Source organism: Styela clava, chromosome 15 (assembly GCF_964204865.1).
Source record: "Styela clava chromosome 15, kaStyClav1.hap1.2, whole genome shotgun sequence".
Classification (NCBI taxonomy): Eukaryota; Metazoa; Chordata; class Ascidiacea; order Stolidobranchia; family Styelidae; genus Styela; species Styela clava.
Window position 1 is genome coordinate 15,289,367 of NC_135264.1, and position 27,973 is coordinate 15,317,339.

General features: G+C 36.1%; 2 long non-coding RNA genes across 2 annotated transcripts; both read left to right on the forward strand.

Moving 5' to 3' along the window:
* The first annotated feature begins 15,353 nt into the window (after positions 1–15,353).
* On the forward strand, positions 15,354–24,129 carry LOC144432383 (uncharacterized). Its single transcript, XR_013480571.1, has 4 exons — positions 15,354–15,429; positions 18,249–18,324; positions 23,247–23,381; positions 23,883–24,129. It is a non-coding gene; the product is annotated as an uncharacterized LOC144432383 (long non-coding RNA).
* Positions 24,130–25,454: 1,325 nt separating this feature from the next.
* On the forward strand, positions 25,455–27,768 carry LOC144432355 (uncharacterized). Its single transcript, XR_013480546.1, has 3 exons — positions 25,455–25,665; positions 26,232–26,311; positions 27,051–27,768. It is a non-coding gene; the product is annotated as an uncharacterized LOC144432355 (long non-coding RNA).
* Positions 27,769–27,973: the final 205 nt, after the last annotated feature.

Genomic DNA, 27,973 nt, shown 5'->3' on the forward strand with positions numbered 1-27,973 from the left:
GTCGACGATAGAACGAACGCAGATGCGAATGTGCACAAAACGCCGCATCTGAAAGCTTATATATAAAGTTACCCACCGTGCAAAGACAATACTGCCCCAAGGCGCCTGTTTGTCTGCCCCACAAACACAACGAATAACAGAAGCGAGCAAAACCGAGTTATAACGATGGTTACCAACCGTGCGATGACGATACTTCTACGCCAAAGCGCCTGTTTGTCTGTCCCATCAACACATCGAATGACGAAAGCGAGCAAAACCGAGTTACAACGATGGGTATTGATTAACTGTGCAAGGGCGTAGCGATAATATAATATATATTTAATAGCAGTAATATTTACCTATACGCTAAGGCAGTGGTCGTCAAACTTTTTGAGACGCGACCCCATTTCAAAAATTATGACGTATGATGGCTTGTGACGCTTAGGTATGGCAAAGAAAAAAATATTTCAAACCACTAAAAACTAATCACAGTAAAATCTCATTCCCAAAAACTCTATCACACGCTTTAGATTTCGTGTTATAATTTAATTATTGCCGTCAAACAATAGCCTTATTATAAAAGATATCACTGTAATTCAGAATACCCAAACTTGCTATGTAGTGCTAGTCAGCTCAGTTTAGAATGCACGCAATAGAATAATGAAAAATATAACAATAATACAACGCCGGACACTCGGCGACCCCCGAAATATTCAAGGCGACCCAACTTGGGGTCGCGACCCACACTTTGGTGACCACTGCGCTAAGGCGTCTGTTTGCCTTACAAACACATCCAATAACGAAAGTGAGCAGAACCGGGTTACAACGATGGTTACCTGCGAAATGGCGATACTTCTTCGCCAAGGCGACTGTTTGTCTGCCACAAACACATCGAATGACGGAACCTAGCAGAATTGACTATATAACCAAGGTTACGCGCGAAATAACGATGCTTCTACGCCAAGGCGCCTGCTTGTCTGCCTTACAAACACATCCAATAACGAAAGCAAGCCCAGTCGAGTTTCAAAGATGGTTGCCCGTGCAATGGCGTTGCGATTGAAGGTTCCATTACATTTGAACCCACGTACATTTGAACCCATGACAATTGCACCTGTATGCTATTGCACCTATGATATTTTTTTTGTTTTTCGGATAGTTGAACCCATACTAACCGTAACCCATGTGTTTTAGCACCCGCATATAGATTAAACCTGTGGATATACACATGGGTTCAAATGTACGTGGGTTCAACTGTACGGTCACCCGATTGAAACATAAGATTTTTCGGGGCTCCGGAAGTATTTGTATCAAAATGGCGCACAACCTGAACATAGTATGGGTACCAGGTAGGGGTTGTTCAGGTTGTGCGTCATTTTGGTACGAATACTCCCGGAGCGCCGATTATTTTTCTATATAAGCAACGCAGATAACAAATTTCGGGCTCAAATCCAGTGCTTACACCGCATTCAAGGTGTTGTAAATTGAGTTCACAATGCCGAATCGAAAAGATTCCGGTCCGGTCCAGAAAATAGCAGCTTCTCATTTATCGTTTGATATCATTTTTGGTATATTTTGTACAAAGCTCCACCAACCCCCTCCCTCATCGCACAGAAAAATAGTGATTATCTTTTAAGGTCAGGGTGAGGGCAAATAATATACCTTGGAATGATTGATTGACGCGCACGCTCCAGCTCCTATTTTTATTTAGTCATGCAAAAAACAATTCCGTGATATAAAGCAATAAAAAAATGATTTGAAAAAAAAAATGTAAATTGAATCATAGAAGTTGACGTACGGCCACGAAAGACTGGACGAGTGATATTATCTGCGGTACCTCAGTCTATGAGATGAAAGAATGTGCTTTGAATATTTTTCTGTCCTTGTTGAAGACTGTAATGATAATTTCCATTCCCCCCAGGTTACACACCCGATGTTTTTGTGCCATGGTGAAAGAATGGCGTGGGTGGTGTTGAGTTTGAACAAACTATCACAAAACAACATTTAACCTTTATATGTACATTGGAGAAAATTAGTCGAGAAAACATGTCGTCAACAAACGTCCTACGGCATATAGTTTACCTCGGACTGAAACGGGGGAATTACCGAAAATATATTGGTAACCGGGTAACAAAAAATCATGCGACTTACTCATTATACAGGCATCGCAGCTGAGTTGCTCATTTTTTTCTGGAAACAAAAATCATATAAAAGAAGAATACATGGCGTTGGAGATCATACGATGGTATGTAAGCATTATCATTTATTGAGGTTCTATGTAAATAAAACAATTGTTGAATATACAAAATCGTTCATTGCTAAGCACTCGTCTTTCAGCATTTACTGTGCTATAATGCAACATTAATTCTCGACACAAATATTCATCTAAAATTGCTTAAAGAAGATAATTTATTGATAATTTTTCACATGTAATTTAACTGCACGGCTGAGATAATTTATGTCCACTGCATGCAGTTAGTTCACAGATTCTAAAACCTACTTTTGCCTTACTTACTCTAAATCTACCTTATTGTTAGCTAGTAATCTTTAGAGATGGGTCGCGAGACTTGACAAATTGTCAAAAGGGGGTACGGCTTAAAAAGTTTGTGAACCACTGATCTAAAATAATAATTGATAAATGGAATACCAATAAAAAAGAAAACTACTGTCGTGTATAAGAGAAAAACCTATTTGGTTCATCTTTTTCTTTTTTTCCGGGTTAAAAGTTCATTTTTCTCTTAGAAATAGAATGAAAAATATGTATTTTTGTTATATAAATATTTGAACTAGTCATGTGAACGTGTTTAACGACTTTACCTATCCAATGTTATCAATTTTTGTTCAAGTGCGTTGCAAGTTGCCCTCTCAGTCAATTGGAGTTTTAACGAGGCTGTTAACTATTTTATATCACAGACTGTCTGTTTGTTATTTTGTATTCATCGATATTATTGCTTTCACGGCATATAGGGTGTCAATAAAGTTCCTTTACAATTTTAATTTTGGTATGAGGTCAGTTCTCAATATATCTTAACAACAAGTATTTAGTATTTTTAATTCATTCAATACATCTGTGAGGGTCAACACAATGTGTGGTATCGATAAATTCCCTTTGAAATTTTGAAAATTCTCAAGACTCTATGGACACCTTATATATTATGATTGTGATGAACATTCGTTGAATTTGCATTGGGTAGAAATCGAAAATCTACAATTATAAATACCTTATGGTGGTGGCTTTTGAATTCGGTGTTGAGATTTGCATAATTTTATTAATTTGGTAACTTCAAATTTCATCTTTTTTCAGAGAATGCTCACTGATTATATGTCTTATGTGCGAATACCCAGACCAGCGCCTAATGTTCAACTTCTGACAAGATTCTCAGCAATGGTATCGATCGATTTTTTGGGCCTTCACTTCAAACACGGAACCGAATGAAATAAAAGTAAGTGTATAAGGAACTAGAAAATTAAACTTTGTGCTTTCGCCTATATCGAATTTACCAGAATCGAATTAGAGTAGTGTTTCCGAAAGAAGGCTTTCGGTTCATGAAAGTTTGCAAATGCAGGATTTTGCTTATTAGTAACTAACGATAGACAGTCGTCCCAACATTTATTTTGTTAAAAACCCTCCCCTTCACCCATTTTGAAACTCTTTATTCCTCCCTCACTATGCACTACTTTGTTTGTTCAATTTGAATGAGTCCTTAGGTATAGTGTTATGTGCAACTCGCCCACTGGATTCTCCCCGGTGTTGAAACGAGAGACTACAGTAAGCCGGAAATCTTATTTGTTTTAGAAAATACCTGGTAACCAATCCATAATATGTCTATAATTAATGTTACCTGAACCCTATAATTGTTGCTTGGTTTCCGAAGTTTTCAGTGGATGATTAGGAAGTCTGGAATGTTGTAATTACTCATTAATTTAGTGGGAAGTCATATACGAATGTCTATCTTACGTTAGTTTTGGGATATGCTGTGAAATTGGTAAAATTCAGGGGGTTTGTACGGGTTCTCTCAAACCCGTTCTTGGAATGTCGTAATATCAGCGAACCCGTTCTTGAAAATTCTCGATACTCAAGGAACCCGTTATTGTATTTCGCTTCGAACGTCAGACGACCGCAGCAAATAGGTAACTTGCACCCCAGATGACGACTAGGGTTATATTTGGCTTTTCAGACGTCACGTATTAGATTTACATAAAGTGTTTAATTTTAATGTAGCTTACGTAGTTACATACGTACATTTTCTGAAATGAGGAAACCTATTGTTAGTGAGTTCGGTATAAAAGAACAACAGTGCCTAAAATTTGGAATCTCATCACTTTTTGTCGCTAGATGGTTTTTTTTTTATTCCTAATTTTTTTTTTGAATCCCTTGAGACTTTACATCGCTGTATTATTTTTTTCCCACGGGAACACGGTTTTAACCCGCCAAGTCGGAAATTATTTGACATCGGTAACGCGCGTACAGGTACAGTACGGTAAACTGTTTCGTTTTGGTCTTTGTGTCCTTATATATGAGCATTGCTTTATTTTTTCATGTAACTTGCTTCACATTCTCACGACATTTCTGTGGTCTCGAAATCTATGTGCAATACCAACATTCTTAGTTCATGACGCAAATGTTCGTTAAATCCATAACCTCAGGAATTTATAATGAAATTGGTGTGACTATGGTGACATCGACACAATAATATAATTCCTTTTATGGGGAATACACCTATTGAAAGATTTATATATCGACGGCTCTTATACAACTATGCTGTAAGGGTTAGACCAATGATTCTCAACCGCAGATCTCCACTATTCTTCCTGTGGCTCACATTTTCCTTCAAAAATCATTCCTAATAAAAAAAATTATTGAAAATCAATTAGTGACTTAAAAATGAAGCGCAGTAGCTATTATGTTAGTACTTAAACTTTGTTCTGATGTCATAGTTTGTTTTAAAATACATACTTGAGTTTTGTTTTGTTACTATTTTAATTTGCGGTGATTTTTTGCGGCTCCTTGGAATAAACGTTAAGGTTTGGAATTTCGCTCGAACATTAAAAAAGGTTGAGAACCACCAAATCGAACAGTTATAGAGGACTGTGGCTGTGACTCGAACACGTGTGTTTGTCGCGGGGGTGTTACAATTTGTACGACAGACATTACCTCAGGGATTTCAAAACTACCCTTATTTTCAGGGGGGGGGGAACCATACGTTAATTTTTAACGTAAATAAAAATGTATTTGGATATTCAGAAGGTGGCTCATATACCGGTGCAGATGATCAGTCGAATACCTCCTTCCCCTAAAATAAAAAGCTGGATGGAATAACGGCATTAGCTCCAGTTCATAAATTGTTAAGCTTCCCTCCGTTTCCCTAACAGTGTTTGATGGTGTCAGCTTCTATCTACTAAACTTTTTGTCACAAGGAAACCCTGTTAGTGATTGCTTGAATTTTTTTTTATCAATATTCACTTTTTGGTTTTTTATCTTGCTTTGAGTAAGCAAAATTGTTCGCGTGAATATTTTCGCGTTTTTTTGTTAAAAATTATACATCATACTTGTATAAACTGGTACCTATTGTTTCACATAAAACGCAAATTAAATTCAGTTTTAACTGTACAGCAACGTAGTAAGCTTGTCTGATATTTACCAATAAGAGTTTTCCCTTGAATCATTTAAATACGAATAAAAGCGGTGACTTTCTTTTTTGTCTACATTCCAAGTAATTGATCTTAATTGGCGATTTCTTTGATGTTGTAATTCTTTTATGTTCAAACGTTCATTCCACAGTTAATTAGTTGTACGTGAAAGTTTAAAAAAATCAGTAAACTAAGGTATATTTCAAGGTAACGTAAATTGCATGATAAGCCATTTATTGAAGACTAGAAAGTAACTCGATCCATATGAATAAAACGACTTCAACCGTGCCTAACTACCAGTGAGATTCAACTCAGTGATATATGAGGTGTCCATATCGTCTTGAAAAATTTTGGCCCTCTCAGATGTAATACTTAAACAATTACTGATTAAAAAAACAACAAACCTGGTTAAGTTATATAGACTATGGAGAACTGACTTCATAACAAAACTGAAATTGTGAAACGACTTTTTGGACACCCTTGTATCCTATAAAGTGAGTCATTTTAATGTAACTTGAGTAGGGGCACTTTTATTTTCTGGAATTAGAAAACCTGTTATTAGTGAGTTTAATACAAAAGCGAAGCCGTTTTTGAAAATTAGAATCTCATCACTGGGAGTAGCGCGTCTTGTATAGCAGCCCTAATAATTAAACCTGATGTCAAATATGGCATCCCTCTAGTCTATGGATTACAATTATGGCCATATAGCTATACCTGCATCTAAATGTGTTTTTCCTGACATACAGAGCGTATTTGACACATGGGTGACTCGGACTGAACTAAACGCCAGTTAGACATCAGTGAGATTTAACTGAGTGATCGACTCGACTTCTGATGACCTGTCACTCAACTTACTCGTGACTCGGGGTTTGAGGACTTGAGTATTTACTAATCACCTCTTCCTTACATCGTAGAGCAGGGTACAGGGCGAAGTATAGAATTTGTGTAAGCAATCATAGTGTGTGAACACTCTGGTTTTTGTAAAAACATAGAAACTCAAAGCATCATTTGCTGTGAACGTGTAATCGCGCTCCAAAATAGCTTCTGTCTTCAATTTGAAGAACCAAGCTTTGTTACTTCAAAGCATGGGAACCTTGACTAGGCAACCACCTGCACGTTGTGCTTAAATTTAAAATAGTTTAAATACATTTTGAATGACGTCTTATGTCAACAGTCAAACGCAGATGAATCTGCAACACTGATGGAATATCAATATAGTTTATTGATGGCTAACTTTAAACAAATCCGACAAGTCGTGATGCAGGGACGAACAAATTCAGCAGTGAGTCTGCAAGAAAATGTAAATAAGTTACCTTGAGTTTACACAAATGTTGCCTGATATTGCGCAGTCAACAGGTCAATCAATATATTTGTATCATTTCTCTAACTTAATGCTATGTGGGGCTATTTATGGCATCTTGTTTAGATATGGTCTTGCAACCTATCCGATCGGCTATGGGCCGCTTTTATTATTTAAAGTAAATATACGACTTCCGAAAATAGTTCATTTACAAATATTTACTCGGTGAAAGGTCACATGAAGCCAAACTCAACAGTTTTAAAAATTGATTTTTGTATACGGAACTATAGCGCATAACAGAGAAGTTCATACTTTATACTTATTTATATTTTTGTGGTTGCGTTTGTGAATTATTTAAAACTGCGCTTTTGGGTGATTGATTCTGTCCCACTTCATTTTCGAGAACCCGTCCTTTGCTCTCTTGATTCTGTAATCAGTTTTATTTATTTGTTTTTATCAAATATTTTATCATCTGTTATGCTGATTATGGAGTTGGAATAACCTTATACTTATATATTTATACTTCTCACTCATACTTCTTATACTGTTCAGTTGTTCATTGTTCCAGTCAAATTTTTTCCTCCATACAATATTGATCGCCAAAAATACCCGCTTGTGCTCTGGCGTTTCAAAATGATTCCAATCTTTATATAAATTATTAAAGATCAATCAGCTGCCGTGTAGCGAGACTAACTATAATCTATCTTTCCTCTATGCCATGGGTGTCCAACAGGCGGCTCGCGGGCCACAACCCTGGCTACTAAGCCCTTTAGTGTGACCTTGTCTACAATCAGATTTTCCCCATCAAGCATAAAAATCTAATTCGACATTTTATATTTAAAAAGTTGCTGACATGGGTAAAAATGCGTAATGACTTTTTCACTCGTCGCTGCGTTTTGCCGTTTCTCATGGTGCCTTTATTACTGTAAGGCTAAGCGATAGCCGCATTCTCTTCTATTTCTGTGGCCCAGATAGATGTTTGGAGTTAGTTATATGGTCCACCGATAAATAATGTTGCACACCCTTGCTCTATTCCTTTTGTGATCTAGTGGGATCCGATGTTTATTATGCAAGGATGCTGTAGCAAGAATGAAGATGACTACTATTCTATTTAATTCAAGAACCTTGCTCCAGGCTAAAACACATGTATTCTGTCAGATGAAACGTTAGAAAAATATATTTGTGTAAGTGTGGACTAAGAGTCATGAATCAAATAGAATTACTAGAATGTATTCGTCAAACAGAGGTTGGTTGTGTGGAGAAAAGACTTGTAACCGATCAAGTAAATCCTAGATAGTGGTGCAATCAAAGTATTCAGTAAACACCCCCCTCATAGATTCTGTGAACGCGAAGTCACGCTAAATTTAGAAATGATTTTGAAGTCGCGTCTGGAAATTAGGAAATGTCAATTGCGACAGTCTACGCCATTCACATAGTTTTGGCAGGGGCTTATTGTTTTCTACTTTTGCTTTTGTAACACTGTAAATTTTATTCATAAAATGTAATTTTTACATCACACTTACATGGCCCGCCAGTCTAGGTGGGCTAAAATTTTGACCCCTGGTTCAAAAACCTTGCCCACCCCTGGTTTAGAGCAATGGTTCTCAACCTTTTTCTAAAAATCCTCCCTTTGCCTATATTGGAACTCTTTATTTTCTCCTTATCATGCAAAAAAGAACCTTGTTCATTTAATTTTCAATTGATTCTTGGCTATTGTTATGCGCAAGTCGCTATCCCGCATTTGTACAGTTTAAGCATATTATACTATGCAATTCAGGAGCCATGCTGCACACTAACACAAATGTATTTCTGTAACGTTTCGTCTGACCAAAGTCAGACTTCCTCAGACAAGTACAGTATACTGTATAGTGTTCATAAACAGTTAATATATTAATAATAATAAACTGAAGAAAATTAGTACAACAACAGCAAAAACAAAGCAAATTTCTTGCCCAAAAACGACAAAATTCCATCCGATGTTGAATTACCCTTCGACTGTAAAACTTGGGATAAGAAGGTCGAACCTGAATGATATCCATAACCACTCTGGTAACTTGTACCTTTATCCCATAAAAATTAAAAAACTTTGTTAAACATTTGTTGTATGTTCATTTTTCAATCTCATCTAATCATCGGGTCTTGAAATGGCTGAGTATGACAAATCTGAATCCGGAGAGGCCATATTACATATAGGCGACCAGTAACTCTTTTACCGTGATGAAACCTAGAAAGGATCATTTTCAGAAAATTGTTCCAAATGTTCAAAGTTGATATCTCGATACTCGGCACTTGCTATGAAAGAAGTACTTTTTTATGGTACTTTCGTAATGTGTGCACCAGGTTAGGGTTAAGCCATTATTTTATTCCGCTATTCTTTATTTTAGTTCTGTTACGAGTTCGGGACTGTCTGCGTTAGCCAAGTGAATATAACTAGAGTTTACTTTTGACACTTTCCATGAAAAAGTACTTTTTATAATATCATTTTTTGATCAGTATTTGAATTTGATTGACAGTAAATGACTTGTACAAATGTGTATCTCCATTCCTACGCTCCCATATATTCATATCAGTAACACTATTCTACGAAGGAAACCATTCAAATGGTGACGAAGACGTCATATAGACATTTCCACTGCTAGCCTGCTGTCTATATGAAATTTGATCGAAATTATAGAAAAGACATAAATATTTGAATAACAAGGAGGTTTCATCTTCGTCTATAATTAAATATTATTAAAGGATGTGAATATTCGGAGTTTCGCGTGGTAGACAATTATTTATTGTTTCACAAACAATATTGCCTATTACAGTCGCGGTAAACGTAGGCGGTAAATGCCGAGATATGATGAAATATCGCATAGAAAAAAAAAATAACAGTACCTATGAAACTTGGTAAATATACAGAAAGATCATAATACACACTCCAGTAGCTTATGGAATCTAAATCGTGAAAGAAATGCTCCATTAAATCCGGGTATGTATCACATATAATCCGAAAATCTTATACTGTGCGATTTGAAGTAAAAATGTCCAAATGCTGATTCAAACCAATCATTTCCGCTTTTCCAAATGTCAAACGGTTGGGACGTTGATTCCCAAACTCACCTCCTTTCAGAAAATCTCGACACTATCTGATTATACACATTAATATGATTGAGATACCTAATGATTAGTGAGTCCTGATTGATCGGACAGTTTTGTCAGAACTCCGGGTTTGCTTCGAATGCGGCGGAAGTGAACAAATCCCGAACGATAAGCATAGCCGCAATCAGTTTTATATTGAACTCACCGTGCCTGCAGTGTGTTTATGTTACACAAGTTAGACGCCCTAATGATACACGGTTGTGTTTAAGATAGGTAAACTGGCACATGTATTTCTACATATTTTAAACTTTATTAGAAATTTTGCCAGTTTTTTCCCCAGTTTTCCGAAACTTTCGCGTGTTCGTTGTTTTTTGTACGTTTTTTCGGGGAAATTAAAATAAACTTTATTATACTTTTACTAAATGGAGCACGCTTTGGTTTTCTATACAAGCTCCGCACGAATTAACAACCTTTTCTTTGTCAAAGTTCCATCAGACTAAATGTGGTTCATATTGTGGCTTCATATTGTCTGTGTAACATTATAGCTTGAGTCCTACAGTCTAGTCATGGAGGAAATTACTCGGCTACAGCTGTAGACTCAGGACATCCTGTATCTATATATATATATATAGTTCCTTATCTCTTAGTATTCTGGTATTCATAATACCATACCACATAGCATACAATTAGATTGTTACGCATGAAACAAAACGTTGACTGGGTATTTTGCGCAACAATGAACACCGGAAAAACCACATAGTGTCGTATCTACATAAAGTAGCGCCCATGACACGAAGTTTCAAACTGAACCCCTTTCATTATTGACTGACATTTTTTTAACAACTGTTGGTAAATTGAGATACTTGTACGTTATTATTCAAGTAAAAATAATAGTTTCACTAATTGCCAATTCGAAATTATTTTAATTAAAATAATTACCGACCCATATGGTCTCCATGGCACGAGGCTGCCATGTTCTATATATGCCACTGCAAGTACGGAAATTCGCATGAAAAGCTCATAACACATAATGGAACACCTACAGTATCTATCTTGTGTTTGTATAACAACATGTTTTTGTATGTGTACCTCTGCTAGAAAGAGTTGAAAGATATTAATAATAATAATAAGTTTAGTAACAATGTTTTACCAAAGTCCACTATATATAGACTAAGACAGGGTGGTCCAAACCCAAGCCCGCGGGCCACATGTCCCGCGGCTTCATTATCTATGGCCCGCGTCGCCATTGAGGGAGGGTAAACGAAAAATCGAACAAAACCAAATTTGGTGATGTTTCGTCATAAAAATAACCAGAAAAATCTTTTGACATATTGTTACATCACTAATGTTGACTAGTGTTATGGCTGGCTGAGGCAACCAGCGAAGTCGAATGTGCTTGACTCGTCTAAATTGTTATCTGGCTTTCTATCTTTTGGGTCGGGAATATATGCTAGTGAAATAGGCTTCATAAATAACTGAAAATCAAATGAGGAATTTATCAGCTTAGGTTGGCTATGCCTGATAACCAAATATTAATGTTATGGCCGGACAATATAATTTCTGCTGATTGGTTTTTCGCAATCAGCCTAAACAGTATCATAAAAATGCTGCCTAATGCCTATATATCAGAAAGTTTAGTAATTACCCTACTGTATCTCAAATTTGGTAAAATTCGGTATTCAATCAATCTGCAGTTATTTATAAGTTACACTCTTGTGGCCCGCGAACACATCAAAAATAATAGTGTGGCCCGCGAGGCCATCAACCTTGGACCACCCTGGACTAAGACCTCCTTTATAATACCCGTCTCATGGAAACATAAATACAATAAAATGGGTAGTGATAAGCAGATTTTGTGTGAGTTGTTATAATAGTAATCATGTTTTACAAGGATGTAGCCTGCTATATACATAGACTTGTACTTCTTATATTTCTCTTGTCGCATGGAAACATACATACGATAAATGTACGGACAATTGCTATTTGTGCATGTAGGCCTACCTGCTGGTAACTGAAACAATATTTTGATGTCTGTGTAACACTATACAGCACTTGAAAGAGTTAGGCAATAATAGTGTGATGGAAAGTGTAATAGTGTTATAATAGAGTAATGGACGCATAAAGACAGTCAAGGAAGTAGTGAAGCAACCTTTGTGTGAGTTGTTGCCAAAAACTGATTGCTTGTTTCATGTTCAAATATTACATTGAAGCCGAAGTGTTTACCAGTCGCATTCTATCAAACGCATACGTTCACAAGAATTTAAAATTAAATCGATCCGTGCTGTCCCGATCTTCTCAACCTGGTTATTTCCCCTGGTTCGTTGAGACTATAATATCGACGCCCTTCAAACAGTATGTTAGAAACTGATAAGGTTATAGCTTAATTTCCACGTCAAGGTATGGAGCTTAATTTACCGCTTTTCAGTGTCCAGATTATGAATACAAAGCGATGTGACATGTTTACCATGGCGCTTTGGAACTAACTGAAAATTGTAAGTAAGTTTTTGTATTTTCCATATATATATTTCTTACATTCTGTTTGATTTATAGATTGATGGTACAGGTCTATCTTTCCTTGTCTCGATTAGTATTTCCTAACCATCGACCAACGGGGTCGTTTTTTGCCGGGCAGCGAGAAATTTGTTCTCATATTTTGTTATTTGCCGCCACCACTTGGATGCCAGCTGTAAAACAGAGAACGAAAAAGTTTGTTATGGAACAGCTCTATCTTCCCTGGCCTAGATTAGCAGTTTCCAACCGAAATTTCGTCTCTCTTTGTTTTGTCTCAATAGCCTAAACATTCGAGAAAACCCATATTATCATAATTCGATTGTATCCCATTATATCTAATCCAGGAGCAGGAAAAACCGATAAGACGACTGATTTATTAGAAAGTGCAATGGCCCCTCGTCCGGTTACCAGTCCATGTCGGGTAAAAGCCAAAGGATTATTCAACCAGTCACTTGTTTCAGTAAAGGAAGCCGTAGCGGATCATCGGTTATGTGAACCACCCATATTATTTTCAAAAGAGATGAGTAATTTATAACGGGAAACCATTACGTTATATCCTGTACACGTCATCATTTATTGTTTGGGCACAAAAAAGACTTCAAAACAAAAACTGTCAAACACACCAGAAATTCGATCTTGGAAAAATCATCAATGTAAAAGTAATTTTAGTGTTGACTGATGAATTAAAGTTTTAAGACCACAGCTTCCTAATATAGCAAAAATCGAATGTTTATGCATAAATGTATATACGCTGCGTCCCCCCAAAACAGAATCAACCCAGGTCATTTGGGACATAGATCACTGAAACTTTTGGGTACGATCACACAACAAAACTTCGAGTGATAAATAAATTATCGTCATTTTCTATTTGTATCATTTTTTTTCTATTTTTTTCTGCGTGGGGGTATGTTATCTTGGCATTTATGCAATATATTTGTAATACTCTGTAGACAACAAGTTTTTTCCTTTGGTATTAAACTTTTTTTATTGCCACCCTTAGTTGATTGAATCAAAGTGCTCGATAGCTAGCTTCACTTTATACCCGGGGATTCACCATGAGTAGTTTAACACGCCACTAACAAATATCCAATCAGATGCTAGATTCATTGGTTTTCAACCTTTTATCTTTCGTGGTTCACTTTTATTGGACAAAAATTTTTGTTGTACAAAACTTTCCTATGCTTGATGAAAACTAAAAAAAATTCCCTTCCACTTCAATAATTAAAATGAGAATGGCCATCCAGTAGCAAAAACAGCATCATCATTGCTACTACAATCAAAGTTTAACCAATTTATCAATAACTCTGGCAATTTTAATATGTTTGTTTGGCCCACCTGGAAATGTTTCTGTGGTGCAGAAGTGGGTCATGTCCCACTGGTTGAGAACCAGCGTATAGCTAAATAGTGTACTTACGTTTGTCTGACGTTCAGACGGTATATTTTTTACCCAGCATTCATTGCGGCCATCTTTTTATCGCGAGAAGAAAGGAAATTTATTCCGGACGACGACTCAGGGCGGAAGGGCAAGTCAAGTAATTGGCTAGTCTACTCTGTCGAATAATTCTGTTTTCCAGAAATAGTTAAATAGTGAGTCATGAATCCAACAATCCTCGACGTTGCTTGTAAATCCAGTTCAATGGTTTAATCAAACGTTTTGGCCCTTCCCTTGTTATTACAACATATGCACCGTTAAAAAAAGGTAAGGAGTGAGTAACAGACCGAACGCAGATATTTAATACATATTCAACTGAACAAAAGGGGGTCACGCTTATGTTGATCAATATAAAAGACCTCGCCAGTCCTAAACAAAAGATAACTTACAGATTATCAGCAAAAATTTTCTAGAGAAAACATAACTTTTGTGAAGAGCGTCATAGATTGTTGAAACTTTTCGATACAATCATACATAAACAGAAGATCAAGTGTAAGAGTAAATTTTGTTTCTTTCCGTAGATTTAATTGAGACTTTTTGACTCATCTTTTATATACATATATACACACGGGGACAAACAAATCTAGGTTATTTGGGCCATATTCTACCAGAGTATACGTAACTTTTGTAAAAGCGTCTTGTGTTACTAAAACTTAGTTATAATCAGACACAAACAAAAATTGAATAAAATCTTATTATTTTTTTATGGGTAATTGAGCAACCTAGTTTTCCCTTTTTTATTGAAGGTGGGAGGAAGCATTTGAATATTCTATGCCCGAGGAAGACTGATTAAAACCACCGTGCATTAAACGCTTACGTTTTAATTAAGTAAAAAAACCTCTGCGTAAGAAAATCAACGTTTAAGCTCAAAATTTCGACTCCGACCAAATGGGGAGCGGCGCTTACTCACGCAAGCAGCATAACGATATGTAGGAAACTACTAATATGTGGGAGGACCGCAATCATTCAGCATTGCCCTTTCCTAGCCTTGGCTATGCCTATGGCGACGCTCCAGAAGTGTATGTACCAATAAGGAGGTTTGTTTTGAATTTTGTTAGCCTACTCTACATCAAGTTGTGTAAAGGGACTGAAACCTATGGTCAGGGGGTATATTCACTTGGCTAACACAGACAGTCCCCGAAGTCGTAATAGAACTAAAATAGGGAAAATCGGAATTAAATTATGACTAAACCCGAACCTGGTACATATACTACGGGATTACCCCAATGATTTCATAATATATTTGCTTACTTATCTTTATAAAATATTCATTAGTTTTTATTTGAAGGTAAGTAAATTTTAGTGCCTCGTATTCAGAGTGAATATCTTCTGCGTTGGAAAATCTATGATTGATTTCTGTTTCCTTCTGAAAATTTAATGCCTTACTTTTTATATATTATTTATCGTATCGATATTTATTTTGGCAGTTGAACCTCAGAAAGAGAAAAAAAACTAATGTGTTTCTGTGACAAAAAGAAAAAGGCACTCCCTACAAGTAAGAAAATTTTATAGTGCCTTTCTTGTTTCTTATCCATAGTCATGAATAAATCATGAGTAAAGGGAAAAATCGAATTAAAACTGACTGGGGCCCGTACAACTATTCTCTTAATGCACACGAAATGGACCTATGGACCGGACCGTTTTGTTGTTATGAAAAAAAATCGCTTTTCTTCGATTATTTGGTTAAAGATTGTATTCGTCGCTAGAAGGCTATTACTTTTATTTATTTTAAAAATTTCTTTCGGCTCTATGGCTCCAAGTCTGAGATGTACGGTGACGTCATAAAAATTTCATTTCATTTTGCTTTCGTGTATATTTGAGCATCGCTCTTTTGTTATTGGCTTTCCTCTCTCCAAAGATAAAAATTTCGGTACTCCCGAAGTATGTGAACCAAGATGGCGGACACCGGAACGTAGTATGTGTTAAACCATAATTTCACGTAAAAATGCTACGGGAGTCACTTGGCTAGTCCCCAAACTCGTAATAGAACTAAAATAGGGAAAATAGGAATAAATCTATGGCCTAACCCTAACTTGGTACACATACTACATTCCGGTGTCCGCCATCTTGGTTCACATACTTCGGAAGTACCGAAATTTCGATCTTATGACTATCTATGTGACCAAAAATAACGAACCTCGGAAGGAAATTTTGACGGCTGAATTCGATTTTTAAAGATAGTTGTAGTAGTCGTTATTTCCAAAACAAAATCGGCTTTCACCCATTCCTCCGGTGTATCAACAACTGGCGTTCCTCAGACGTGTTATGTTAACATACCCTTTTGTCGTTTTCAGTTTCTTAACCCCGGTTAGTGATTTTTCAAACATTAAAACCACCAATATAGTGTATAACGAATGCATAGATCTTTCTCTCTGTAAATATCAGATTTTAAAACAAACAGTGTACATTAATATTTAACACGATACCCCTTTGTTGCAAACCATATCAAATGCCGATGTCCCTTGTCAGTACGAATCACACAACACATTTAAACACAGAAACATGATCGTTGACGCTTTTGTTCGTCCCATTTAAACCCTTGTCTGGACCATATTGCACCATTGCAACACTACAAATTGCCAGCGTTTCAAGCCATTGTGCTCTTCTATATGATACCGAGTCACTGTCTTTTACGACCAATTTTAATGTTTTTAACTGTCTAATACACTAGCACGCCGTTTCTCAACCAGTGGGCCAGTGGTAATTCTCATTTTAATTATTAAAGTAAACGTGTATATCGAAAAAATACTGTTTTGTTTTATCTTGTAGTTTTTCTCTTGCCTGAGAAAGTTAATAGGCCACAGAATTTTTTGTGCAACGAAAGTGGGGCACGGATGAAAAATGGTTGATATAGTACTATTAATCGTTTAACATGCGGATACATTTATTCTTATAATCAGTTACTCTGTGGCGCAATGAAATCTTAATATAAAAATTTTATTTCTGTTGGATAGAAATATATAGGAAATTTCATTGTGCAATAATTTCGACTCCAAACTTCCAACGCCGAAACGTCGATGAAATTAAAAATTCCGAATTCAGATTTCAAATCTGGAACGATTAAATGTTTTGACTTCGACTCAGAGGAAGATCGAAAAGACTCTCCGATTAGTTAAGATGAAATCTGAACTCATGGTAAAAATATCCGCTGGGTATGTTCCAAATGACCTGGGTTCGTTCTCTATTTTTTCCCGAGGGGGGTCACCTTGGTCAGTATACTTACTTTCTCATTTGTACTCTTGTGAACAGAAAACGGTAGATACCCTTTCCCATTTAGCAGGCGATTAAAATTTTGGGCAAATAAAATAAATATTTCAATAAAACGAACATTTCAAAGCCCACAAACATATTGCAAAACTTTTCACCCGCCCCTACGCCAACATACCTATACAAAGGCTTCAAACAACTTATCGAACATGCGTCAAGTACTGACTTTCATTCATTCAAGCATATTGTGTAACTTTTGTTTCGCTAGGGGATTTACCCTGTTACATAAACTGTATAATTTTGTTCAATAGTTTAATTAATGTTAACTAACCATTTTCTATACATATGGACTAAGTTGTGTTCTGTGAAAAACAAGTATTATATGCTTACCCCTGCATCAAGCGATTAAGTTAGCACGGCTTATTCTGAGTTCAACTGCAGCAAGCTAATACCCTACAATCAATACAATATTAATCCTATTGCCCAGATTTTCTCTTGTCATGGCGTCAACTATCAGTTGAGATTACGCAAAACAAACTACCTTTACGCCTTTGCCTAGCTTTACCTTTGCGCGGGTAGATCCGTATGCGTATACTGTAATCATAATACAAAGGACTATTTTTTTTTGATCCAAAAGTCTTGCTGCACACTATCATAAAGACAAAATGTTACAGAAATAAATGTGTTAAAGTGTGCAGCAGTGCTTTTGAATTATCATTCATCATCACTAATCCATATACTGACCCACTAGCGCAAAGGCATATAGCAAAGAAATGTAGTTAGTCTCGCGTAACCCGGCTGATACCAAGTACATTAGTTGCAAATTAACGGTATATTATAGTGGATCTTCTCGTATTTATAGAGTTGGGAAATATTTTTGTCGAAACGCTTTTTTCTAAATGTTGATTGCTTGCCAAAATAGATCGGGACCATGCAGCCGTGACCAACTGTCACTCACAAGTATATGGCGCGAAAATTGAGCAAATAGTTCCGTTTTTCGTAGTAAAGTTGATTCAGCCAAGGGCGTCACACACGTTTTTTGGAAATGATAAGGTTGGCAGCAGGGTATTTGCGTCGATAAATGAAGCTCACTTTACTGCTTTTTAGAGTCGAAATTATGAAGACAATACGCTCTACCTCAATGTGTTCAGATTCGAGCTGTGAAAGTAACTGGGGATCGCCTGTGAGTATTCTTCACATATATTTATCGAGCCATTATAATGCGATTTGATGTTATTGGTTAATACGGCCTAAGTTCGGATAGGACTTTCTAACCAAGGCATACATTATGTTCATTACGGCTTCTCGTCCAGTCAACAGTCCATGTAAAAATATTTGGCGCACTCGAAGTATGTGCGCCAAGATGGCGCGCATCCTGAACATAGCATGTGTACTAGGTTCAGGTTGTGCGCCATGTTGGTGCGCATACATCTGGAGCTCCAAATATTTTGTCGAATAAGTTGAAGAAAATAAAAGTAATAAATAATGTAAAAACAATATGAATTTACCAACAACCGCATAATCTATATTAAAATGAATTTTGTTTCTGCGGAATTAACTACTTATCCTTCTTCTACCCTTTTGTGCCAGCGGAACCGTATGCATATAATGAATGGATGGTGTAGCAAGAGTGAAGATACCTATCCTAGGTGATTCAAGAGTGACGTTACAGAAATATATTTGTGTTCGTCACCTAGGAAAATGAATTCGGTTGTAAAATCCGATCGTCCTTTCTTTGAGCATAGTGTTATAAATTGGCAACTATATGTATTCTACGCCATTGACCTATTGTTTACTCAGCAATTGGCGCCTGTACGGTACCTAATGTTTACCAATGTTTCGTAACTTTTAGTATCTTGAAATATAACAATGCTAGATAAAAATCATCTCGGTGTCTGCATTCAAATCATGCGTAAGTAGCTTACAAAAATTTTAACAGTAACAGTATATGACTCTTTTAAACTGTTAAAATTATATATATATATCGAATATTTAAAAGTAGACAAACCTCCTCCGAGAGCTTGTTGCCCTTAGGGAAAACATAGGTTGCATATTTACAAAAAAGTTTTAAAGTGAAAATGATTTATCGAGCATACGTCAAGTATGGACTTGCCGATCAATTGTATCGTACCCTACAATTCACAAGGGTATTTACCCGGTTAACGAAATTTCGTAATCGTAATGTCGAAAGTTCAATAGGAAGCGCATATGCGGTAACTCTTTCCTGTGCAAGCATTTACACAAATTACAAAAATGTTTTGTGTCCTACGTGTCAAGGACCGTTTAGGACCGCGTTCGCGAAATTCCTTGCGAACCCCAAGAATCCCACCATTCCACGTAAATCAATTAGGATATTTTGTGCCAAGCCCACGCTAAAAAACACCAACGCCAACGCTCAAAATAAGAAAGTTACTGAATATTCATTTCGGTTTGGGTTAAGGTAAAGAATATAACTTGATGCCACTTATGATGCAATCATCTAGTTTTTTCTAAGAAGAATTCAAATGAACTACGATAGACGCAATAGTTTAATCTATGACGAAATGAGAACAACTCGTAAAATGAAAAGAAAAAGTGTGTTTTGACAGATCTGAATCACCTTAAATGCGACCCATTTTCACCTGGGGTGTTTTCTCAAATCTCACATTTTTGCATTAGTGGCGGAGGTTTTGTACAGAAGATTCGTTAAATAGACTTTTATATTTCTATAAAATTTGCTGTGCGAAACTTTCGAAATACCATCTAATTTTACTCGGTTGTTTTGTATTTATTCTAAAATGAGCGTGAATAGACTCAATTGAGGCCTATTCAATCATGTCTTAAGTGAATTTGACAATATGGGCCAAACTAAGTCAGGGCAGAATCCTAATTTCAGCATACGCAATTGGGCGCTCCGGAAGTAAGGTTGATGTTTATTTTCGCAGTTGAACCTCAGAAAGAGAGAAAAAGAAAAAGGTACTTCCTACAAGTAAGAAAATTTGATAGTGCCTTTCTTGTTTCTTATCCATTGTCATAAATAAATCATGAGTAAAGCGAAAAATCGAATTAAAACTCGGCTGGGGCCCGTATAACTATTCTCTTATTGCACACGAAATGGACCGATGGATCGTTTTGTTGTTATGAAAAAAAATCGCTTTTCTTTTCAACTACGCGACCAATTGCTTTGGAATTTCCATTGGTTAAAGATTGTATTCGTCGCTAGAAGGCTATTACTTCTATTTATTTCAAAAATTTCTTTGGGCTCTAAGGCTTCAAGTCTGAGATATACGGTGACCTCATATAGATTGCATTTCATTTTGCTTTCGTGTCCATATATTTGAGCATCGCTCTTTTGTTATTGGCTTTCCCTTCTCCAAAGATAAATATTTCGGTACTCCCGAAGGATGTGAACCAAGATGGTGGACACTGGAACGTAGTATGTGCAGACAAACCCCTTGGGAGAATTTGTTATGCTTAGTAAACATATTTGTATGCATCAAGTATGGACTTGCCGAGCAATCTTATCTTATAACGTCCAATTCACAAGGGTATTTACCCGGTTACTGAACGCAAAAGATCGAGGTACAATATGCAACGCGTATGAAGCGACTCTTTACTGACCTTTCCCAGTCTCAATAAAATCTTGAATTTTCATTCTTTGATTGAAAATGCTGAAATTTTTTAAAATTCAGCCAAATAATCGCGAATGCATTGATATAGATGATTGGGCTCCACAAACAAAATAGTTTTATTCGTGTGCATTAGTATCCATATATTAGTGGAAGATAGCTGGGATGGTCCCCTTTTCCTGTGCAAGCATTGGTACAAACCTACTCTTCTAATCTAATCTAATCAGTAATGGGATTTAAAATTTTAGAACGGGTTCATTTTTACCTTAAACTCACTAACAACAGATTCTCTCATTTCATGAAATGTTTTGCGTCTTTCGAGTCAAGAGGGCCATCCCAGGTTCGCGCAAACCCCATGAATCACACCTCTCCGTGTAAGGTAATTAGTATCTTTTGTGCATCCCCCGACTGAAAACGCCCGCGTCAACGCTCAAAATAAGAAAGTTACTTATCCCTCAGTTAGGGTTTGGGCTATGAAAGCAAATTGCACTAGAAATCAAATTTTTATTTCATTCTTAACCCTCTTAATAATTACCAATTTCTTATTTTACAACGTGGTGCGGGTGTTTTTTCAAATCTCACATTTTTGCATTCGTTAATTATACTTATATAGTTCTATGAAATCGCTGTACGAGACTTTCAAAATGCCATATAATTTTATTCAGTTGTTTTAGAGCTAATGCGTTCCCGGACTTATTTAGAGTATACGCAATCATGTCCCAAGTGAATTTGACAATATGCGTCAAACCAAGTCAGGTAACATCTTAATTTTCATTTATATTTTGTGCCAAGGCTATGGGATGAACAAACCTCCTTGGAGAGAGATTGTTACCATCAGGGCAAACATAAAAAAAAACATTAAAAAAAGGTTTTGAGGTGAAAATAGGTTATCGGGCTTGCATCAAGTAGGCTACATACAATAGTAATCATAAGGTATACTTTTCTTTTCACTATAACTAAAGTCGAGCACAAACTTGATTTTCATTTGGCACTTTAGAAATTTTTCTGTAGATTCTCGCCCTTAATTTTTTTTTTTACCGTTTCTTTGCTGTTCGTGCATTCGGAATTATCCTAGCATAGAAAATACCGTTGACTTCTCTTTCATCTAGTCCTCCAAGTCTTACAGTTCGTGATCTAATTTATTTACCAGTCTCGCCTTATTTTCATTCATTATCAGTGATCCAATAGTCAATCTTTTATTGTGTTCGAAAAATCACTATTCTTGGTTTATTTGGTATAAGTCTCATGATCTTATTACGCAAGAAGAAAAATCAGCAAAGTCGTCGCCCTGATATAGTGGGTGACTCAAAAGTAAGCATACACTTTTATTTTGATTTGCTTTTCAGGTACTCATCATAGAGCGTTCATTTCTTCAGAAAACATAGTATGGATAACTAGTAAAATTTAGATATTGTGTGCTTTTTTCAACAGCCCACAGAATGACAAGGAGATTACCCCAAAAGATTGGGTGGAAAATTGCGGATTGGCATGAAGCATGTAAATTAGTAAGGCAAACTTAGCGCCTCTTTAACAGAGAATTTGAAATTGATTCAGCTTCGAAAATTTTTCCTCAGAGCGTACGCTTCTTGGTCTTCCTGATCTTTTTGCATCAACTACATATCCAGTTTAGATGAATTTTTGATGAATTGCGTAATTCTTCACTGTAAAAGTGCCGAATGTCTTGCTCTTTTGTATGCTTCTTGCCAAACAGCAATTTTTCACCGCATTTCTATGGTTAATCTCCTTTTCATTCTCTGGGTTGTTGAAAATGCAAATCATACCTAAATTTTACTACTTATCCATACTATGTTTTCTGAAGAAATGAACGCTCTATGATGAGAACCTGAAAAACAAATCAAAATTAAAAATGTATACTTAGTTTTGAGACACCCTGTATATTATAATTCAGATCAGAAGAAAATCCCCGCAAAAAAAAAAATTAGCGGTAAAAAAAAAGTGTATTTAAAAATTTGAAAATTTTTTGCGGCACGATGTTAAAGCTTAGAATCGTCATATTACGTTACCAGTAATCAGTGGTTCATTTGTTCGCCATACTGGAAATACACATTGCATATATGTACTATACAAAAAGTGAAGGAAAAAAGTTCAGATAGATGCAATAAACCAGGGTTGGTCTCTTACGTTCCTGAATGGCTCAAAACTCAATATGGAACTATAAACAAAATATAAAAATTGTTTACGAATAACTAGCCTAACAGCAAATGTACAAGAACAGCTAGTGTACCAAGTGCACAATTATATTCAGGTTTGACAGCCCGCGGGCCGTATTTTGCCGACACTTGCGATAAACCAACTGGTTATCGATAGGGACAACACAGTATATTTCTATATACATACACTTGGCTGAATTTTTTTTATCATATTTTTGAGTGATCTCCAAACGAAATTATAGAAAGCCAGTGAGGTGAAAGCAAATGTCCAATACATGGGAAATCCTATGTCACAATTTCTTGATACGTTACCGTTTCTTTTTTAGCACAAACAGAATCCTGACGCCCAAAGCAAACACGAACCAAACACGGATGAAAATGGTAACAAGACAAATGTCAAGAAATGAAACTGAATTTACCACAATGAAAAAGGAATTTCTGATCAGACTTAACCGAAAAATGTAAGTAATTATATATATATATATATATATATATATATGTATTGAATCATTTCACCATGCCGCTGAAATTGGCGGCAAAAACCTAATTCATTCATAAAATTTATTTTTACAGTTGGTTAGAATGCTTACCATATTTTCATTCAATGTCATTGATCCAATACCTACACTTTTAAAAAATCACTATCTTGAGTTTATTTGCGGAAAATATTTGCTTCTGGATCACGTAAGAGGAAACTTGCTATACCCTGCAAAGACGCCAGTATGTCTGAGTATTTAAAATATGTCAATATCTCACAACTTCCCGCGCTCAAACAGCCGAAACCAACTGTCATGTACATGCGCGCCAAAAAACGCGTTCCGTTTTTTCGAAGTATAGTTAACATTCGATTTAGCGGTTTAGGCAAGGGCAAATGTAAGATATGGTGAGAAAAGGATTCTAAAAACATCTTTTCCTTTGGTTATTGATTTTATATAATATCATTATAACTCTAATTTTTCCAGATTTCCAGAAGTACCATTCGTGATAGGCTGAAAATGTGTACATCCAACTTTGTTCTTCAGACAGGGTAAGAGTAAATAATTAGGTTATTTTGTGTCCTTTGGTCATTAGTCCTTTACGTTGTAATTTATTCAAAATCAGCGTTTCACAATCGGGGAAGAATTCCTCATTTTATTGTCTCGGGGCGAACATTTTACTTTTTATTTTCATGTAAAATTACAAATATTTTCCCGATACTTAGTATTACTGTAATATATGTCTATTTGTGTAAAAATACGAGTTGCAAGTATCCAGGGGTAAGCTGATATCGGTTTTTGGAAATGTGAAAATGCCATTTACCATATCATATACATAGTAATTTTCGAGGCTTGAAACGATTTTTAGACCTTCACGACTCTTGACACCCACGTTTTCCGGACTGAACCGGCTGAATGTTACGGCCTAACTTTAAGAAATTTTAGAACCCCAATTTAAAAATTACTGGCTACGCCTCTGCACGTATCATTGACCAATGATCCATTGAAATTCGTAAATAAAAATTAAAACCGAGCTTTTACGCACTGTGAGCGAGATATGAAAAACAGCTGTTCTAGCTAGGTGAAGGTTGGTATGAGATTAGTTCTCAAGGAGCAACGCGATTATTCTTTGCTATATTTATTGCTTTATATTATTTATATTCGTATTATATTATTATTAATTTATATTATAATGGATTGCATTACCTTAGAATTTTCAATACAGCTTTCTGTCAAATTGTTATATTTCAAATAGTTTCTTGCCGTCATACCCAATTGGCTGTAAGCTCTCACGCGTTTACAGTAGGCCTACCAATCAAAGCTTTACTGCGCTACTAGCATGGTCAGGCCAATGCGATTATTAAGATTGTATAACTAAAAAAAATTTTTTTTTAGGTTTGAGAAAGATTTCATCGACAACCTGAACGATGGCGAGGCAATGACGATATATTGGCATTAACTCTGTGAGTAACTATTGTAAAATAATAAGTCTTGAACCGAATAGATTCTATATAGAAAAATTTTTTGAGAAGGTTTTCTATTATAGGGGGGATGGCACCTTATTATGCGAGTTCTTACCCCAGCACTATTTAACGTATTTCGGCGGAGCAACCCCAAACTGAATTTATTAAGAGGATAATATAATCACGCAATGTATTGTAATGACAAATATTCGTCTATTGTAAAGTTGCACAATCAAATTGATCTGAATAACAATTAACGAAATACACTTGTTTAATCCTTAAGTATATGTGATGAAACCAGTTTTCTAGATGACAAAGAACGATAAAATAAAAACAGGTAACACTTGAGCAAGCGTAGGAAATAGGTCATCGCATAAAACGTTGTATGAAAATAATCATGAAGGAAATAAATTGGGGCAACGACCTTGTTTTAAGCATATGACATACACTATTAACAAGTAGTGGTTAAAAGCATTGAAATACAGAGTAACTATCCCGATGTACTTGCTAGTGGCTACAATATAAAGTCAGTTGTTCAGTAATAGACACAACTAAGGTGTAGAACGACTGAGAGTTCATTTGTTACTTGCGGGCAAAGTTGGGTCTTGATTTAAGCCTTGAGCCACAGCTCGATAAACTAGAACGGCTTCACACCTGTGTCCAACTATAATGTTACCAGTATTGCCTGTTCAGTGCGAAATTCAGTATACGGAATGTACTTTTTAATTTTAGGTGGAAATATTTCTTGAAGAACGTGAACGATGCCGAAATAGTGAATATTAACGCCGAAATAGTGAATTGGATCGGTGAGTAGTTAGCTTAAAAGAACATTTAATTTCAATTTCATAAAAACTACCTAAGTCTTGCGTCAATGGTTGCAGCTGTTTATTATATTTTCCCAAGGTATCAACAATTCTCGGCACTTTGGTGGTCGCCCGTAACTACTTCAAATTTCAAGTTTCAAATGTCGTCTTGTTTCTGAGGGAGTGCGCGTGATCTTGTATGCAAACTAAACGTTCTATCTAGATTCTAGCCACAGCCCTCAAATTTATTTGGCTGATAAATAAAATTCATTTTCCGGCAAAGATGTGTCTCAACTTTAGCGAAATGATTGCTTATCAAATGTTTGATATTATGTGACAATTTGCCTCCCGCGAGGGACGCATGTAGAGCACACACGCCAGATTCCAGAGTTAAAAAAATATTTACTCCCACTACACTCTACAGCCTTGGACGAGAGGTATAATAAAATTGCAACTGCAAACTCAATCCAACTTTCATGTGACTATATTTATCATTCGAATTATCTGAATTCTGCGAACAAAATATTTTGGGTTGAAATAGATATATTGAAACAATTTTTTAATTCTAGATGCAAAACACAAAGTCTTGTGAAGACGGAAGATGCATGCTGTACCGACTACTTCTTGGGCCAGGCTTGCTTTAAAGGGAGTGAGGATATTTTATATTCAAACTTTATATATATTTTTGGCTAATACTTCGTTAATAACAAATTGAAAATTTACAAAAAAAGAAGGATTGGCTTGAATAAAAAAAATAAGCATTTTATCACAAATACTTACAAAACCCGATTTCGCTAATAAATACTCCATGGTTCCATTACATTTGAACCCACGTACATTTGAACCCATGACAATTGCACCTGTATGCTATTGTACCTATGAATTTTTTTTTGTTTTACGGATAGTTGAACTCATACTAACCCTAACCCATGGGTTTTTAGCACCCGCATATAGATTGAACCCGTGGATATACGCATGGGTTCAAATGTACATGGGTTCAAATGTACGGTCACCATACTCCATGGCCGAAATGTCGATGGTTGCTAATCACAATTTCAAATCCCAAACGTATTCGTAGCAATGTGACGGTAAAGTAAGGCAAAGTATCCTAAGGGAAAATGGCTTGGTACAAATACTACGGGGTCACCTTTTTCTAATATAATATATATCCCAAAAATACGCTTGTAAATTATGATTCTATTCCTTTTTTGTGCCACAGCACAAACTGTTTTATAAGTTACGATAAACCCATTCCACGACAAATTGATTGCAGTGATTATTTATACGGCCAAAACCATTGTTTTAAACGCAGGTAATCGCCACTCTTAGTATATACTGGATTCTACATTAGCTTTTGTTAATTTTTTTTTTTTGGTTTTTGCATTCAGGTCATCGACTCACTTCCAAAATATCCTGCCTCAGTGTGCGTGCGAGAGTCCAGTGATTGAAATGTTCGAGATCGGAGGATATTGATGTCGCATTTATTCCCATGCACTCCATCTCGATCAGTATCATTAATTGAGTATGAAACGCGAGCGAAAAAGTTTTGGTCCATATAAAATAGTGGCCCTTCCGGTATCGACATGCATTAGTGTCTGCTTAATATATATCACTTTCGGATATAATGCTTGAGAACGCCATGCAGAGGTACACGACTTAGAACGTTTTCTTAAAAATAAATGAAATCGCCTCAACCAGTTATTAGGGTTATTAAAAATGATTTTGAGAGGGCGGAAAAGCCGTTAAATTTACCGCTTCAATGAATGTTTCCCCAAGAATCGACTTTCTTGTTTACTTCGTGACATTGACCAATCAGCAAGATGCAAAATGTGAGTAACAATGCCATTTTTGCAATCACTCGGACACTTTCTCACTTAGACAGATTTTCATACGTGGTCGTAAACGTTACCTCGTTTTTGCGTTTTTGATGTCTATTTATTAGATTTTGGTCGTGTTTTGGAAATTTGTATATAAATCAAATATTTCAATGATCACTTTGTCTTCTTAGGAGTTTCAATTTAATTGCGGTAATCTAAAATTAGTGTGGAAATAGCTGTGATAGACTATAGGATAAAATAAAAGTATTAAAAAAAGATTGTTAAAAGCTGGGAATCAGAATAATGGTTTGAAACAAATACCCCATTTTACAGACTCCAGCACGCGAAACCCCACTTAAAACAAGCACCGAAATTTTTGCAATGGTAAAGTGTAGGCAGATAGCCGCGGCGGTGTGGCTCATCGTGCTAAACGTTAGGAATACGCTCGCCACCGCACCTCTGCATGGGTACGCAGGTTCGAATCCCATGTGGGG